Raw genomic sequence first — 14,381 nt, forward strand, 5'->3', positions numbered from 1 at the left:
ATTGTGAATTGTTAGGGAAGATATTGTGAATTGTTAGGGAAGATATTAAAAGATGGAAATCTCATATGCTTAATTTTCTGTTTAAAGTAATTAATTGTTAAAATAAATTATTCATCCTCTCGAATTGATCTCATAATAAATATACTCTCCTTCCGGAGGTACATAAGAAAATGTCCTCCTTTCTTGTGGAGCGGGCCGAACGCCTCGGCAGGATATATGCATCTATGGATCGTGCCGCACATCCCTCGGTAGTGTACACGACACTCTAGATCGGGTCGTACGACCTCGGCAAAAATCGTGCTTAATAATAATAATTACACGATACTTTGATAGTTTATTGCAGCTTGTGAAGCTAATCGATAAATTGGAAATCTTTGAAATTTAATGAATTATTATCCCTACTTGTTAAGGAATTATTGTTATTCCTGTAAATGAGACTAATTGATAAATTAAAAATTTATTGGGAACTGAAGGAATTTAATTAATATATTGAGAATTTTTTAAATTTAAGGAATTTAATTATTTCTGCTGGTTAAATAAATTATTGTTTTTTTATGTGAATCATGCTGATTTAGATATTTTAGTTTTATTTCAATTATTATTATTGACTCATAGTGAGTGTCAAAGTCGGCCATCTCGTCTCTACCGCTTCGAGATTATGCTCGATACTTACTGAGTACACGTTGTTTACGTACTCATGCTACACTTGCTGCACAATTTGTGTAGGATCTGAGACAGATACCAGTGGAGGACCTATCATCGCACCTCCTCGTTATCCAGGGGCGTAGTGGTGAGCTGCCTTTCTGAGCCGTCCTGCAGCTACCAGTGCCTCTTCTTGTATTTTCAATTCTGTCTATTTTCATTTCAGACAGTATCTAGAGTTTTGTATAATCTACTAGATGCTCATACACTTGTGACACCAGGTCTTGGCACACACATTGGTAGAATTTGGTGTCTTATTATTTTTCTTGGATTTAACTTTTATCGATATATGTTTAATTCATTAGTTGGCTTGCCTAGCTATAGTGTTGGGCACTATCACGACCTATAGGTGAAATTGGGTCATGACAACATGGTATCAGAACACTAGGTTCACGTAGGTCTCATAAGTTATGAGCAGACCTAATAGAGTCTTGCGAATCGGTACAGAGACGTCTGTACTTATCTTCGAGAGGCTATAGTATGTTAGGAAACTACATTTTTTTCATATTCCATCGTTTAATTAATGTAGTACTAAATATCCTTCTCTTATGCTCTCACATATGGTGAGAACGCACTCTAATGAGGTTCCAGACCAGGGAAGAGCTACTCTCCCAGTTGCTAGAGGCCGAGGCAGAGGCCGAGGGAGGGCTCCAGCCCGTGGTAGAGGGCGAGGACGTCCTAGGACTGTTCCAGTTATGCCGCCAGTGGGTCCAGCAGAGAATCCCATTGTTAAGGAACAAGGTGAGGTGCCTGTGGCAGAGTCAGCTCCAGTGGATTTCACATCTGCACCGGGATTCCAGGATGTTATGGGTCGTATACTACGGTTCTTGGACAATATAACTCAGGCCGATTTATTTCCGGTAGACCCAGCCACATCTCAGGTGGGAGGGGGAGCACAGACTCCGACCGCACAGGCTCATGGACATGCAACTACTGTATATCAGACCCAGGGTGCACTACCCGTGGATGGAGCCCAGCCAGTAGCAACAGCTACACCTGAGCCCAGGTCAGTTGTAGCCGTTGATCCGCAAAAACTATTGGACAGATGGACTAGACTATATCCTCCTGTCTTTGGGGGTGAGCGACATGAGGATCCCCAGGATTTCATTGATCGGTGCAAGGATAAACTGTAAAACATGAGGATATTGGAGTCTCATGGGGTAGATTTTGCTACTTTCAGCTAGAGGGCAAAGCCCGTAGATGGTGGCAGTCTTATGTTCTAAGCAGACCAGTAGATTCTCCTCCCATGACTTGGGACAGGTTCACCCGTATCTTCCTGGACAGGTATATCCCACCCTCCTAGAGGGAAGAGTTAAGGATTCAGTCTGAGCAGCTCCAGCAGGGTCAGATGTCAGTGACTGATTATGAGGCGAGGTTTATTGAGTTATCTCGCCATGAATTTATGATACTCCCTACTGAGGTGGAGAGAGTCCGGAGGTTTGTTGCGGGTTTACATACTGGCATTCAGGCCACTATGCCTAGAGAGGTTGAGATGGGTACTTCTTATGAGCTAGTCATGGAGATAGCTCGTAGGATTAAGGGTGTACATCAGCGAAGCCGAGAGCGGGTTATGAGAGATAAGTGGTTCAGGTATTCTGGAGAGTTCAGAGGTGATCCATCTGGGGGCAGAGGTCAGTTTGTGAGAGGGCAGTCCAGCATGCCCCCATATCCAGCGCCACCGCCTCCTCGAGGTGCTCCAGTGCGACCCTATCTCAGTGCTATACCAGAGAGTTCTTATCGCCCACCAGCTATTCAGGGTCCTCCCTGTGGGTATTCAGTTCCCTAGGGCCAGACTCTTAGTCAGCAGCCCATCGCACCGAAGAGTTGTTACGAGTGCGGGGACCCCAATCACATACGGAGATTCTGCCCCAGGCTTCAGGGTAAACTAGTGCAACAGGGTCAACAGCCTATGATTACCAGACCAGTTGCTCCACCAGTTGTCCGACCACTAAGAGGTGGAGGACAAGTGGGTAGGGTCTTCCTAGAGGTGGAGGTCAGCCAGGCAGAGGCCAGCCAGTTGGAGCTCCAGCTCGGTTCTATGCTTTTCCGGCCAGACCAGATGCAGAGGCCTCAGATACCGTGATTACAGGTATTATTTCTGTTTGCAGCAAAGATGCCTCAGTATTATTTGATCCATGATCTACGTATTCATATGTGTCATCTCTATTTTCTCCATTCCTGGGTGTTTCTCGTGAGTCCTTGAGTACTCCTGTTTATGTGTCCACTCATGTGGGCGATTATGTTGTTGTGAACCGGATCTACCAGTCATGTATTATTACATTTTGTGGTTATGAAACTAGAGAAGATCTCCTATTGCTTGAGATGACCGATTTTGAAATTATTCTGGGCATGGACTGGTTATCTCCATATCATGATATTCTAGATTGCCATGCCAAGACTGTTACCTTGGCTATTCCAGAATTGCCTAAGCTGGAGTGGAAGGGTTCACCTGTTAGTTCATTTTATTGGGTTATTTCTTTTATAAAGGCTCAACACATGGTTGAGAAGGGTTGTTTGGCTTATCTAGCCTATGTTCCGGATACTACTGCAGAGACTCCGGCTATTGATTCAGTGCCTGTAGTTCGGGAGTTCTCTGATGTATTTTCTTCAGATCTTCCAGGTATGCCACCTGATCGTGATATTGATTTCTGTATTGACTTGGCTCCAGATACCCAGCATATATCTATCCCACTGTATCGCATGGCTCCGAAAGAATTGAAAGAACAGTTTGAGGAGTTACTAGCCAAAGGGTTTGTCAGACCGAGTGTATCGCCTTGGGGTGCACCGGTATTATTTGTCAAGAAGAAGGATGGAACAATGCGGATAAGTATTGATCATCGCCAATTGAACAAAGTCACTATTAAGAACAAGTACCCATTGCCGTGTATTGATGACCTATTTGACCAGTTGCAGGGTGCTAGGGTGTTCTCTAAGATCGACTTGAGGTCGGGGTACCATCAGTTGAAGATTCGGGATTCGGATGTTCCAAAGACTGCTTTTCTGACTGGATATGGTCATTATGAGTTTCTAGTGATGTCATTCGGTTTAACTAACACCCCGGAAGCGTTTATGAATTTGATGAACAGGGTATTCATGCCATATATTGATTCGTTCGTCATTGTCTTCATTGATGACATATTGATCTACTCGTACAGTAAGGAGGATCATGAGCAGCATATGAGAGTAGTGCTTTAGACGTTGCAGGAACAAAAGCTATATGTTAAGTTCTCTAAATGTGAGTTTTGGATAGAGTCTGTAGCATTTTGGGGGCATATTGTATCAGGCGAGGGTATTAAGGTTGATCCCAACAAGATTGAGGCAGTTGAGAATTGGCATCATCCCACTTCGGCGATTGAGATCAGGAGTTTTCTGGGTTTAGCATATTATTATCGTTGGTTCGTGGAAGGTTTTTCATCTATTGTAGCACCTTTGACCAAATTAACCCAGAAGGGTGCTCCGTTTCGATGGTCCGATGATTGTGAAGTGAGCTTACAGAAGCTCAAGACAACATTGACTACATCACCAATGTTAGTGTTGCCTTCCAGTTCGGGAATGTATACAGTGTATTGCGATGCTTCACGCATTGGCTTGGGTTGTGTATTGATACAGGAAGGGCGAGTTATTGCATATGCTTCACGTCAGCTGAAGCCCCACGAGAAGAATTATCCGGTACATGATTTGGAATTAGCTGCGATTGTTCATGCTCTTAAGATTTTGAGGCATTATCTTTATGGGGTGTCTTGTGAAGTTTACACTGATCATCGCAGTTTGCAGCATTTGTTCAAGCAGAAGGACCTAAATTTGAGGCAGCACAGATGGCTGGAATTACTGAAAGATTATGATATTACTATCCTGTATCATCCGGGCAAAGCAAATATGGTTGCAGACGCCTTGAGTAGAAGGGCGGAGAGTATGGGTAGTTTGGCTTTCATTTCAGTAGAGGAGAGGCCATTAGCTTTGGATATTCAATCCTTGGCTAACCGACTTGTGAGATTGGACATTTCAGAACCCAGCCGAGTTCTTGCATGTGTTGTAGCCTAGTCTTCACTATTTAAACAGAATAAGGCTTGCCAGTATGATAATCCACACTTAATGGTTCTTCGAGAAACGGTACTACAGGGTGGTGCCAAGGAAGTTATTATTGGAACAGATGGTGTTCTGTGACTCTAGGTTCATCTATGTGTTCCTAATGTGGATGGACTGAGGAAAAAGATCCTAGAAGAAGCACACAGTTCTCGGTATTCTATTCATCCAGGTGCTATGAAGATGTATCGTGACCTGAGGTAGCATTATTGGTGGCGACGAATGAAAAAGGACATAGTTGAGTATGTAGCTAGGTGTCTAAATTGCCAGCAAGTTAAATATGAGCACCAAAGGCCAGGTGGCCTACTTCAGCAAATGACTATACTAGAGTGGAAATGGGAACGCATCACTATGGACTTTGTAGTTGGGTTGTCGCGGACCTTGCGGAAGTTTGATGCAGTTTGGGTCATTGTTGACAGGTTGACCAAGTCGGCACACTTTATTCCTATTGTGACTACGTATACTTCAGAGAGGTTAGCCCAGATATATATTCAGGAGATAGCTCGGTTGCACGGTGTGCCAATTTCTATAATATCAGATAGAGGCCCTCCGTTTACTTCATATTTCTGGAGAGTAGTACAGTGTGAATTGGGGACCCGTGTACAGCTCAGCACAACCTTTCATCTGCAGACCGACGGGCAGTCAGAGCGGGTAATTCAGATTTTGGAGGATATGCTCAGGGCATGTGTGATTGACTTTGGAGGTCAGTGGGATCGTTTCTTGCCTTTGGCCGAGTTTGCTTATAATAACAGTTACCAATCCAGCATCGAGATGGCTCCATTTGAGGCTTTGTATGGTCGGCGATGTCGTTCACCCATCGGGTGGTTTGAGCCCGGTGAGGATAAGTTATGTGGTACTGATTTGGTGAAGGATGCCTTGGAAAAGGTAAAGTTGATTCAGGAGCGACTTCGTACAGCACAGTCTAGACAGAAGAGTTACGCAGATCAGAAAGCGCGTGATTTATCCATTATGATGGGTGAAAAGGTTCTCTTGAAAGTTTCGCCGATGAAGGGAATCATGAGATTTGGGAAAAAGGGGAAATTTAGCCCAAGGTTTATAGGCCCATTTGAGGTGTTGAAACGAGTTGGGGAGGTTGCTTATGAGCTTGCATTGCCACCCAGTCTATCGGGAGTTTATCCAATTTTCTATGTATCTATGCTCCGGAAGTATCAGGCTAACCTATCACATGTGTTAGACTTTAGCACAGTCCAGCTAGATAATAGCTTGGGTTATGAAGAGGAGCCAGTTGCCATTGTTGATAAACAGGTTCGGCAGTTGAGGTCCAAGAGGATTTCTGCAGTAAAAGTCTAGTGGAGGGGCCAACCAGTCAAGGAAGCGACTTGGGAGGCTGAGGAAAACATGCGGAGCAGATATCCAAACTTATTCAACACTTCAGGTATAATTCTAAACCCGTTCGAGGACGAACGCTTGTTTAAGAGGTGGAGAATGTAATGACCTAATGAGTCATTTTGACTTTTAGAACCCCGTTTACTAAAATAAAACTTCCTGTATGTGCTTTTAATGATTTATGACTTGCGGGGATGGTTGGTTCAGGATTTGGAAGTATTTGGGTTGAAATCGGAACACTTGGTTCCTTAAGTTGGCTTTAAAAGGCCAAGTTTGACTTCAGTCAATATTTTGAGAAAATGACCCCGGAATAGCATTTTGACGATTCTAACAGCTCCGTATTGTGATTTTGGACTTAGGAGCGTGTTCGGAATTTTATTTGGAAGTCCGTAGTTAAATTAGGCTTGAAATGGCTAAAATATGAATTTAAGTTTGGAAGTTTGACCGGGGAGTTGACTTTTTGATACCGGAGTCAAAATCCAGTTATGAAAATTTTCATAGCTCTGTTATGTCATTTATGACTTGTGTGCAAAATTTGAGGTCAATCGGATTTGATTTGATAGGTTTCGACATCGAATGTAAAAAATTAGAAATTTTAAGTTTCATTAAGCTTGAATTCGAGCATAATTCGAGATTTTAGCATCGTTTGATGTGATTTGAGGTTTCAAATAGGTTCGTATGATATTTTAGGACGTATTGGTATATTTGGTTGAGGTCCTGAGGGCCTCGGGTGAGTTTTGGATGGTTAACGGATCAAGAATTGAAGCAGGGAGACTGCTGAAGTGAGTTTTGCTGGTTTTTGGCTGATCTGGTTTTTTTCCCCTTTATCTATCAAAAATCAGACTCCATGACCGAGGTACAAAATCGGACTCCAAGGTACAAAATTGGACTCCATGACCGAGGTACAAAATCAGACTCCAAGGTACAAAATCGAACTCCATGACGAAGGTACAAAATCGGATCCATGACCGAGGTCCAGGACTGAGGTCCATGACCGAGGTCTAGGAACGAGCTCCATGATCGAGTTCCATGATTGGACTCCATGATCGAGGTCTATGATTGAGGTTAGCCTGGACAGATTTATAAGTTATAAAAACAGGGGACTTCGTCCCATTTGCCATTTTTGACGAATTGGAGCTTAAGGAGAGGCGATTTTGATATATTTTCAAGAAACAATATTGGGGTAAGTGATTCTAACTCATATTTGGTCAATATAAAAAAATATATCATTGTTTTCACCATTTAATTAGTGTTTTGAGATTGAAATTTGGGAAATTTTTAGAAATCTCATAGAAACGAATTTTTGAGATTTCGGTATCGATTCGGAGTCGGATTTGAGTGAAACTGGTATGGTTGGACTCATAATTGAATGGGTTATCGGATTTCGTAACTTTCACTAGATTCTGAGATATGGGCCCCACGGACGAATTTTTAATTAATTTCGGGATTTTATTGAAAATGTAATATTTTTTTATAGAATTGATTCCTATAAATTTTAGTGATTGCATCAAATTATTTTTGGTTAGATTCGAGCCAATCGAAGTTGGATAATCGAGGAAAAAATGCCTACTAGTGGATTAAATTGGAGCAAGACGAGGTAAGTCTCTTGTCTAATCTTATGAGGGGAAAATTACCCCATAAGTGAATAAATTAAATAATTATTGTTAATTGCGGGGGCTACGTACGCACGAGGTGACGAGAGTCCGTGCGTAGCTACTATTAATGCTAAAGTCCGGGTAGTTTGGGACTCAAAGCATGAATTACTTGTGTAAAGTGTATTCTTTATTTAATTGAAATTATTTATATATATATATATATATATATATATATTGTGAATTGTTAGGGAAGATATTAAAAGATGAAAATCTCATATGCTTAATTTTATGTTTAAATTAATTAATTGTTAAAAGAAATTATTCATCCTCTCGAATTGATCTCATAATAAATATACTCTCCTTCCGGAGATATATAAGAAAATGTTCTCCTTTCTTGTAGAGCGGGCCGAACGCCTCGGCAGAATATATGCATCTATGGATCGTATCGTACGTCCTCCGGCAGTGTACATGACACTCTGGATCGGGTCGTACGACCTCGGCAGATTCGTGCTTAATAATAATAATTACACGATACTTTGATAGTTTATTGCAGCTTGTGAAACTAATCGATAAAGTGGAAATCTTTAAAATTTAATGAATTATTATCCCTGCTTGTTAAGGAATTATTGTTATTCCTGTAAATGAGACTAATTGATAAATTGAAAAATTATTGGGAACTGAAGGAATTTAATTAATATATTGAGAATTTTTTAAATTGAAGGAATTTAATTATTTCTGTTGGTCAAATAAATTATTGTTATATTCTGTGAATCATGTTGATTTAGATATTCTAGTTTTATTTCAATTATTATTATTGACCCATAGTGAGTGTCAAAGTCGGTCATCTCGTCTCTACCGATTCGAGATTAGGCTCGATACTAACTGGGTACACGTTGTTTACGTACTCATGCTACACTTGCTGCACTTTTTGTGCAGGATCTGAGACAGATACTAGTGGAGGACCTATTATCGCACATCCTCGTTATCCAGGGGCGTAGTGGTTAGCTGCCTTTCTGAGCCATCCTGCAGCTACCAGTGTCTCTTCTTGTATTTTCAATTCTGTCTATTTTCATTTCAGACAGTATTTGGAGTTTGTATAATCTACTAGATGCTCATACACTTGTGACATCAGGTCTTGGCACACACATTGGTAGAATTTGGTATCTTATTATTTTTCTTGGATTTAATTTTTATCGATATATGTTTAATTTATTAGTTGGCTTGCCTAGCTATAGTGTTGGGCGCCATCACGACCTATATGTGAAATTGGGTCGTGACAAACTCGTTCCTCCAATATATTCATTTCAATCAATTCTGTTGCGGCGTGCCACCCATTCCTCCAATATATTCATTTCAATCAATTCTATTGCGGCGTACAACCCGCTCCTCCAATATATTCATTTCAATCAATTCTTATAAAAAATAATTACTCCAATAAATGCAACAATTAATATGAAATTATAAGACAACATGCATACAATAATTATGATTTATTAGAAATAAGTGATGACAAATAGCAATTAATTGTGAAAATTAAGGATGTAATAGGCAATTTAATATTTAGTATGCTAAATGTCAAGTGGAAATTAAGTCACATAAATCAAATAAGCATGTAGCAATTATAACATGGATTCAAGGTATAATATTGAGCATGGAATATGAGAAAAATAATTAATACAATAATTAATTCATGATTTAAAATAATTTATGATTTTCAAATAATTATACAAACAATTAATTTGATGATGTATCGACACTTGTCACCTCGCCTATACGTCGTTCACATGAATTTCACATAACAAATAATTCAAGGGTTCTATTCCCTCAAGTCAAGGTTAACCACGACACTTACCTCGCTTCGCAATCAATTTCAAGATTCCAATAAACCTTTGCATCGTGAATTCGTATCCAAAAGCTTCAAATCTAGTCACAAACAATTCAATATACTCAGCACGAATCGTAGGAATTAATTTCATATGAATTCACTAATTTTTCGGATAAAAGTCTGGAATTCATGTTAAAATTCGACAGTGGGACCCATCTCTCGAATCCCCCAAAAAACTCACAAAATCTGAACACCCGTTCCGATACGAGTTCAACCATACAAAAATTATCGAATTCCGACATCGGATTGACCTTCAAATCTTCATTTTACATTTTGGGAAGATTTTGTAAAAAAATAATTTTTCTTCCATAAATTCACGGATTCATGATATAAATGAGAATGGAATCATGAAATATAATCAATATAGGATAAAGAACACTTACCCCAATGTTTTCCCGTGAACATCGCCCAAAAATCGCCTAAATCGAGCTCCCTAAACCCAAAAATGAGTAAATATGGCTAAACTCCCCGTTTTATGGGGTTTTTATGTCCAGGGCGCCACAGGTGGCGTGGGGCGCTGCCTTTGGCACCATGTCCAGTACCTCAGATTGTCCCGGAACCAGGGATAGCGCCCCACGCTACCCTGGATGCTGACGACGATGGGAAATATTTCCTAACACGGAGTTGGGCATAACTCTCTCATATGATGTCCAAATTCGACGATTCTTTTTGCTATGTCCCCGAAATTTCGATACGGATCTAATTCTTCAATCGAAACTGAATTTGGAGCTTATTTTCGTAATTTGATACCACTTATTCTTGAAGAAACAACGTCAAAACTACAATTCACTCCTCGATTCAGACTTATGAGTTTCAAACTTTTCACATTACAAAACTCGTGCCGAAACGTATTAAATGATTCCGGAATGATTTCAAATTTGGCACACAAGTCATAAATGATATAACAGAGTTATCCCAACTCTCGAAATCTTAACCTGAGTCCGATATCGATAAGGTCAAATCCGCGGTCAAACTTTGGAAATCTTTAGCCTTTAGATTTTTAGTTTCTGTTAAATGAAGGTCATCACATTCTCCACCTCTAAAACAAACGATCGTCCTCGAACGGAATTAGAAAAATTACGTCGGCTGGTGAAAAGGTGTGGATATCTATTATGCATGTCCGACTCGGACTCCCATGTAGATGCTTCTACAGGCTGACCACTCCATTATACTCAAAGTGATGGATAACTCTTAGACCTCAATTGTCGGACATGCCGGGCAAGAATAGCTACCAGCTCCTCCTCATAAGTCAAATCCTTGTCCAATTGGATTGAGCTAAAATTTAATACATGGGACGGATCACCATGATATTTATGGAGCATAGACACATGGAACACCGGATGAACTGCTGATAAACTAGGTGGTAGTGCAAGTCTGTAGGCTACTTCACCCACCCTTTCAAGAAGGGCCCAATATACCCAGGGCTCAACTTGCCCTTCTTTCCGAATCTCATTACACCTTTCATAGGTGAAACCCGGAGAAATACTCTTTCTCCTTCCATGAATGCAACGCCACGAATTTTATGGTCGGCATAAATCTTTTGCCCAGACTGAGCTGTGCGAAGTCGATCCTAGATAATCTTGACCTTATCCAAGGCATCCTGTACCAAATCAGTACCCAACAACCGAGCCTCTCCTGGTTCAAACCAGCCAACTGGCGAACGACATCGCCTCCCATATAATGCTTCATATGGAGCCATCTGAATGATCGACTGGTAGCTATTATTATAGGCAAACTCCGCAAGTAGAAAGAACCGATCCCAAGAAACCTCAAAGTCTATAACACAAGCGCGAAGCATATATTCTAATATCTGAATAGTGCGCTCTGACTGTCCGTCTGTCTGTGGATGAAATATTATACTCAACTCAACCCGCGTGCCTAACTCATGATGTACAACCTTCCAGAAGTGAGAGGTGTTAGAAATGATAGACACGGGCACACCGTGAAGGCGAACAATCTCGCGAATGTAAATCTCAGATAATCGCTCTGAAGAATAGGTAATGGCCACTGGAATAAAATGTGCTGACTTGGTCAACCTGTCCACAAACCCATATTGCATCGAACTTCCTCTTAGTCCATGGGAACCCAATAACAAAATCCATAGTGATACGCTCTCACTTCCACTCGGAAATTTCTAACTTCTGAAGTAGACCACTAGGTCTCTGATGCTCGTACTTGACTTGTTGATAACTTAGACATCGAGCTACATATGCAACTATATCCTTCTTCATTCTCCTTCACCAATAATGTTGCCGAAAATCTTGATACATTTTGGCGGTACCCGGATGAATAGAATATCGGGAATTGTGGGCCTCTTCAAGAATTAATTCACGAAGCCCATCCACATTAGGCACACAAATACGACCATGCATCCATAGAACTCCATCATCCCCCATAACAACCTGCTTGGCACCATCGTGCCTCACCGTGTCCTTAAGGACAAGCAAATGAGGATCGTCATATTGTCGCTCTCTGATATGCTCATACAAGGAAGAGCGAGCGACTGTGTAAGCTAGAATCCGACTGGACTCTGAAACATCTAAACTCATGAAATGATTAGCCAAAGTCTGAACATTTGCAGTTAAAGGCCTCTCACCCACCGGAATATATGCAAGGCTGCCCATACTTACAACCTTTCTACTCAGAGCATCGGCCACCACATTGGCCTTTCCGGGGTGATACAAAATGGTGATATCATAGTCTTTCAACAGCTCCAACCATCTTCTCTGCCTTAAATTGAGATCTTTTTGTTTGAACAGATACTCCAGGCTACGATGATCAGTAAATACCTCACACGAGACACCGTAAAGGTAATACCTCCAAATTTTCAGCGCATGAACAATGGCTGCCAATTCTAAGTCATGAACATGATAATTCTTCTTGTGAACTTTCAATTGTCGCAACACGTATGCAATCACCCTGCCATCTTGCATTAATAATGCACCAAGCCCAATGTGAGATGCATCACAATATACCGTATAAGATCCTAAACCTGTGGGCAGTACCAACACTGGCACCGTAGTTAAAGCAGTCTTGAGCTTCTGAAAGCTCAACTCACACTCGTCTAACCATCTGAATAGGACACCTTTCTGGGTCAGTCTGGTCAATGGGCTTGCTATTGATAAAAACCCTTCCACGAATCAGCGATAATAACCCGCCAAACCCAGAAAACATCGTATCTTTGTAACTGAAGTAGGCACCTAGGCCAGTTATGAACTGCCTCAATTTTCTTAGGATCCACATTTATGCCTTCTGCCGATACAACATGCCCCAAAAAGACAACTGAGTTTAACCAAAACTCGCATTTTAAAATTTTGGCATATAACTGATTATTCTTCAAAGTTTGAAGCACAATCCGAAGATATTGCTCATGCTCCTCTCGACTGCTGGAGTAAAACAAGATGTAATCAATGAATACAACCACAAATGAATCCAGATAGGTCTTGAACACCCGATTCATTAAATCCATAAATGTTGTTGGGGCGTTGGTAAGCTCGAATGACATCACTAAGAATTCATAATGCCCATGCCGGGTCCGAAAATCTGTATTAGGTCAAATAAAAATTAAGTCACATAAATCAAATAAGCATGTAGCAATTATAGCATGGATTCAAGGTATAATATTGAGCAAGGAATATGAGAAAAATAATTAATACAATAATTAATTCATGATTTAAAATAATTTATGATTTTCAAATAATTATACAAACAATTAATTTGATGATTTATAGACACTCGTCACCTCGCATATACGTCGTTCACATGAATTTCACATAATAAATAATTCAAGGGTTCTATTCCCTCAAGTCAAGGTTAACCACGACACTTACCTCGCTTCGCAGCCAATTTCAAGATTCCAATAAACCTTTGCCTCGCAAATTCGTGTCCAAAAGCTTCAAATCTAGTCACAAACAATTCAATATACTCAACACGAATCGTAGGAATTAATTCCATATGAATTTACTAATTTTCTGGATAAAAATCCAAAATTCATGTTAAAATGCAACAGTGGGATCCACGTCTCAAATCCCGAAAAAACTCACAAAATTTGAACACCCGTTTCTTTACGAGTTCAACCATAAAAAATTATCGAATTTCGACATCGGATTGACCTTCAAATCTTTATTTTACATTTTTGGAAGATTTTGTTAAAATCTGATTTTTCTTCTATAAATTCACGGATTCATGATGTAAATGAGTATGAAATCATAAAATATAATCAATATAGGATAAGGAATACTTACCCCAATATTTCCGCGTGAACATCGCCCAAAAATCGCCTAAATCGAGCTCCCCAAACCCAAAAATGAGTGAAAATGGCTAAACTCCTCGTTTTATGGGGTTTTTATGTCCGGGGCGCCACAGGTGGCGTGGGGCGCTGCCTTTGGCGCCATGTCCAGTACCTCAGATTGTCCTGGAACCAGGGATAGTGCCCCACGCTACCATGGACGCTGACGACGATGGGAAATATTTCCAGACACGGAATTGGGCATAACTCTCTCATACGATGTCCAAATTCGACGATTCTTTTTGCTATGGCCCTGATGCCCAAATTAGCTTAATGTGATACCACTTATTCTTGAAGAAATGACATCGAAACTACAATTCACTCCTCGATTCGGACTTATGAGTTTCAAACTTTTCACATTACAAAATTCGTGCCGAAGCATATTAAATGAATCCGGAATGATTTCAAATTTGGCACACAAGTCATAAATAATATAACGGAGCTATCCGAACTCTTGAAATCTCAACCCGAGTCTGATATC

The sequence above is a fragment of the Nicotiana tabacum genome, chromosome 2, assembly GCF_000715075.1.
Source record: "Nicotiana tabacum cultivar K326 chromosome 2, ASM71507v2, whole genome shotgun sequence".
In the NCBI taxonomy this organism is placed as follows: Eukaryota; Viridiplantae; Streptophyta; class Magnoliopsida; order Solanales; family Solanaceae; genus Nicotiana; species Nicotiana tabacum.